Source organism: Tupaia chinensis, unplaced genomic scaffold, assembly GCF_000334495.1.
Source record: "Tupaia chinensis unplaced genomic scaffold, TupChi_1.0 Scaffold143713_1, whole genome shotgun sequence".
In the NCBI taxonomy this organism is placed as follows: domain Eukaryota; kingdom Metazoa; phylum Chordata; class Mammalia; order Scandentia; family Tupaiidae; genus Tupaia; species Tupaia belangeri.
This window is the reverse complement of record NW_006203561.1, coordinates 101,745-105,731: the sequence shown is the minus strand read 5'-3', so window position 1 is coordinate 105,731 and position 3,987 is coordinate 101,745. Positions and strand designations below refer to the sequence as shown.

Below are 3,987 nucleotides of genomic sequence, written 5' to 3'. Positions count from 1 at the left end.
CCCCGCCTCTACAGAGCCGGTCTCAGACATGCTACTTTCTGTCTCATCTCCTACCCTCATCCCCTCCTACTCTATTTTTTTATGATTTGGTCTTCATCCTTTCTCTGGTCAATAATTTTATTTTCTCTACTTGTTTTTCCTTTGCAATCTTCATACTTCACCCCAAGAAACCCAACCAAGAGTTGAGCATTCAGGCAAAACAGAATTCGCCTAAAAGAAGAGCTAACAGCTGTAAAAAATTACAGACCCACCCCAAGGCCATAAACATCCCAAAGGCCTAGGACCCCAGATTCAGAACAACCGACTCCTCTGTGACCGGGGAGGCTTAGAGGAAGACACTCATCTTTTTTTTAAAGGTTTTTGCTATGGGACGTGTGTGCTCTCCAGACAGACAGAGAGAGACATAGAGACAGAAAGAGAGAGAGAGAGAGAAAGAGAGAGAGAGTGAGAGAGAGCGAGATCCCTTCTCCTCCATTCTCCTCTCGGGATCTTGGGCACGCACGCACACGCGCCCGGCGTGAGTTTTAAGCCACCGGGTCCAGGACGCGAACTGCAGTTGACTACGTGGGAGTCCAGCGACATAGCCATTACACTAACTGCTGGTCCCGATACGCATCTTGAATAGAAAGTCAGAACATGAAAAGACAGAGAGAAGACCGATATCCCAGAGGACTGGGACGAAATGAAAAACCAAAACTAGATACGAAAATATAAGTGTTTCTGGGTAGGGAAGATCCAGAATTGAGTGCCCCTGAAGGGAGACCTGCATCCTAAGCAGTCGAATATAATTTCTAATACTTTCTGGGACCAGAACTTCTGAGTACAGTCTTTACACTCACACTGAACTCTCCTCACAGCTGAACTCTCATTGTCACTGCACCAACAAGAAGTAGCACTTGGGGGACCAGCAGTTAGCGTAATGGCTATGTCGCTGGACTCCCACGTAGTCGACCACGGTTCGAGTCCTGGACCCGGTGGCTTAAAACTCACGCCGGGCGCATGTGTGTGCATGCCCAAGATCCCAAGAGGAGACTGGAGGAGAAGGGATTGTGGCATGCCCATCCCCCCTGGGGGATGATTTCTCACTTTCTGTCTCTCTGTCTCTCTCTGTCTTTCTGGCGAGCACACACACCCTATAGCTAAAAACCTCTCCAAAAAAAAAAAAAAAGAAGAAGTAGCACTTGGGGCCAGCAGCAAGTGACATGGTGGTTAGGGCAGTTGGATCCCACAGGGCCAACTTTGAGGTTCACATCCTGGACCTGGTGGCTTGAGGTACATGTGTGACCTTGCCTAAACCATGAGAGAAAAATAGCAGACAAGGGATTGTGAGGTGCCCATATCCAATCCCACCACACCCTGCAGCCCCCTGGGTTGTGCTTTCTCTCTCTCTCTGTGTCTCCAGTGAGTTCACGTGCCCGATAGCAAAAATGTTTTAAAAACAAAGAAGTAGCAGTTAAACAAGATGTTTCCAGAGAGTGTTGTGCTGCAGTAGAGGAAGAGCCCCGAGCAGAGGCAGAGGCGTGCTCCCTGCAGTCTCTGACGGAGGAGAGCGAGGACCTGAGCCATCCTAGTGCAGAGACCCTGAGGGAGAAGAGCAGGGCCATGGCGGGGAGGGGAGGCCAGAGGAGACTCAGTCACTTACCCCCGTACAGCTGGGCCTTCCTCCAGGCTGAAAGGGAACACAGCTGGTGAGACCTCGGCCAGGACAAGCCCCGCACAGTGAATGTACTGGCCCTCGCTCCTCTTTGTTTTAAGCTAAGTCCATCTGTCTGAGGAGAGAGACTGGGGAGAAGGGGCCCCTGCAATGTGCAGGGAGAGAGGGGGTGGTGGGAACCTCCCTGGACACAGCTCAGGATGCCCACATCACAGACAGCTCCACCCTGTCCTGCTGCTGCTGTGTGACTCTAGGCAAGTCACGTGGCTGCTCTGGGCCTCAAAACAGGAAAAATTCTATTCTATCTACATTAGATTTTGCTGCTAAGAATCAAATATTAAATTATGTGTGAAAATAGTTTAGGTAATAAAGCATAAATTATATTCCCAAAACTCTTGGAAGTCCCACACCTTTTCAAGTTCTTCCTATATAGTAGAAAACGTTATTATAACCAGTTTTATTCCAGCAAAGATCTATTTGAAACATAACTCAAAAAGAGCAATGATTTAAGGACAGGAACATACAGCAGGCTCTGGGTAAAGCGGCCGCTCTCCCAGCTGTCCTAGAGAGGAGCGTCACTATTCCAGGGAGCATCAGCCCCGCCCCTCACACTCCACCCCAGCCAGCACCCAGTTCTCGCCCTGTCAAGTTTTAATTAGCACCTTCAGGAGCTGGAAGAGGAATGACTCTCCCTGGATGGTGTTGTGGGGAGAAGAGGTGAGGGGTGACACTCCTGAAACTGAGGGCCCCATGTACTTACATAGCTCATGTAATAAATATCACAGCATTTAGCTTTCAGTTTCTGGGAGCACACTGGAAGTGGGAAGAGGAATGACTCTCCCTGGATGGTGTTGTGGGGAGAAGAGGTGAGGGGTGACACTCCTGAAACTGAGGGCCCCATGTACTTACATAGCTCATGTAATAAATATCACAGCATTTAGCTTTCAGTTTCTGGGAGCACACTGGAAGTGGGATGCACTAAAGGCTAGAAAACTATATGTGGATAGGTCAGGTGGGGATGAGGAGACCCGGGTGTACAATAGATCAGGGGTCACCATCACCCCCAGGTCCCCAAGCAGGAGCAGTGGCACAGATGTGGGAGAGCCATGGAGCAGGGTCTCCCCCCACCAGCTTCCACTTCTGCTCCCAGGGTGGAGGGACAGGGGACCACATGGCTGAGCCCAGACAGAAACAAGGACAGGGGACCTGGGCACAGGTGGATGAGAAACGAGGACATCTGGAGGGTCACTCACCAGCCAGGTAAGCTGCTTTCCTCTCACCTGAAAGGAACACACAGGACAAGGTGAGCTGGGGTCAGAACGTCTGCTGAGAAGGGGACACGGGGAGGGCGGGGAGGGGGGGACTCAGGACTTACTGAGGGCGGCCTGGAGTTCGTCTGAAAGAGAGGGAAGAGAAAATATGAAGTTCTGGTCCAGCAGGTGTGAAGGCTAAGGCAGCTGGACCCACGTGGCCAACTAAGCAGTTAAAGTCCCGGACCTGGCAGATGGAGAAATGCACCAGGTACATGTATGTGTGTGCTAAAAATCCCAAAAGGAGAATGGAGAAAGAATCACAGGGTGGTTTCCCCTGCCCCAGGGGTGATTTCTCTGTTCTCTCTGTGTATGTGTCTGTGTCCTTCTTTGGTGATCCTATGAACCCTATGGTAATAAAACAAACAAACAAACAAAAACAAAACAAACAAAGGAAGAAGAAAGATACACCCTGTAGCAAAAAAAAAAAAAAAAAAGAAGACGACGAAAAGAAGAAACCCAGGAAGAAACATGCACTTCCATCCCTAATGAAAGCGAAGACTGAGCCTGGAGAACTCCCAACACAGAGCTTTGCTGTCCTACAAGACGTTCTAGCTCCACTCCCACCACTTGAGCCTCCACAGTCCCAGCTGTCCTCTGGGATCGCCTCAGCTTTTGGCTCCAGGCCAGGGGAGTTCTGTACTCAGGACCCCACTTCTGTTTCCTTGTCCCTCTCAGCACCAGCTGCTGCACCTGCCCCACCCTGCCTCCCCTGCCTTACCGCTCTCCTTCAGAGCCTCCTCCTTTGCCTGCTGGGCGTCCTCCTTTTCCAACAGCAGCCTCTTCTGTTTCCGCTGCTCCTGCAACTTTGTGGAATGTTCTCTCTTCAGGAAACAACCAGCCCCACAGAGCAGGAGCCCCAGCACAGTCAGGCTCACGACAAAAGCTGGTTTCCAGAGAGAGGCCTGAGGGAAGAAGGGCTCTGCAGCCCGAGGGTGGGGAGCAGGTCAGGGGCGCTCCAGGACGGCCCCGCACACTCAGGGCGGCCGGCCCTCCCCTGTCCTGCTGGAAACAGAGCCACGC

At 51.3% G+C, this 3,987-nt stretch overlaps 1 long non-coding RNA gene across 1 annotated transcript in view; it reads right to left on the bottom strand.

The window, feature by feature from the left end:
* The window catches only part of LOC102499447 (uncharacterized), a 4,929-nt gene extending 1,881 nt beyond the window's left edge, over positions 1–3,048 (bottom strand). The window contains exons 1-3 of the long non-coding RNA XR_003547242.1: positions 3,030–3,048; positions 2,908–2,934; positions 1,643–1,669 (exon numbers count right to left, since the gene is read on the bottom strand). This is a non-coding gene — a long non-coding RNA (uncharacterized LOC102499447). The remainder of the gene's footprint in view (positions 1–1,642; positions 1,670–2,907; positions 2,935–3,029) is intronic.
* Between the last annotated feature and the right edge of the window lie 939 nt (positions 3,049–3,987).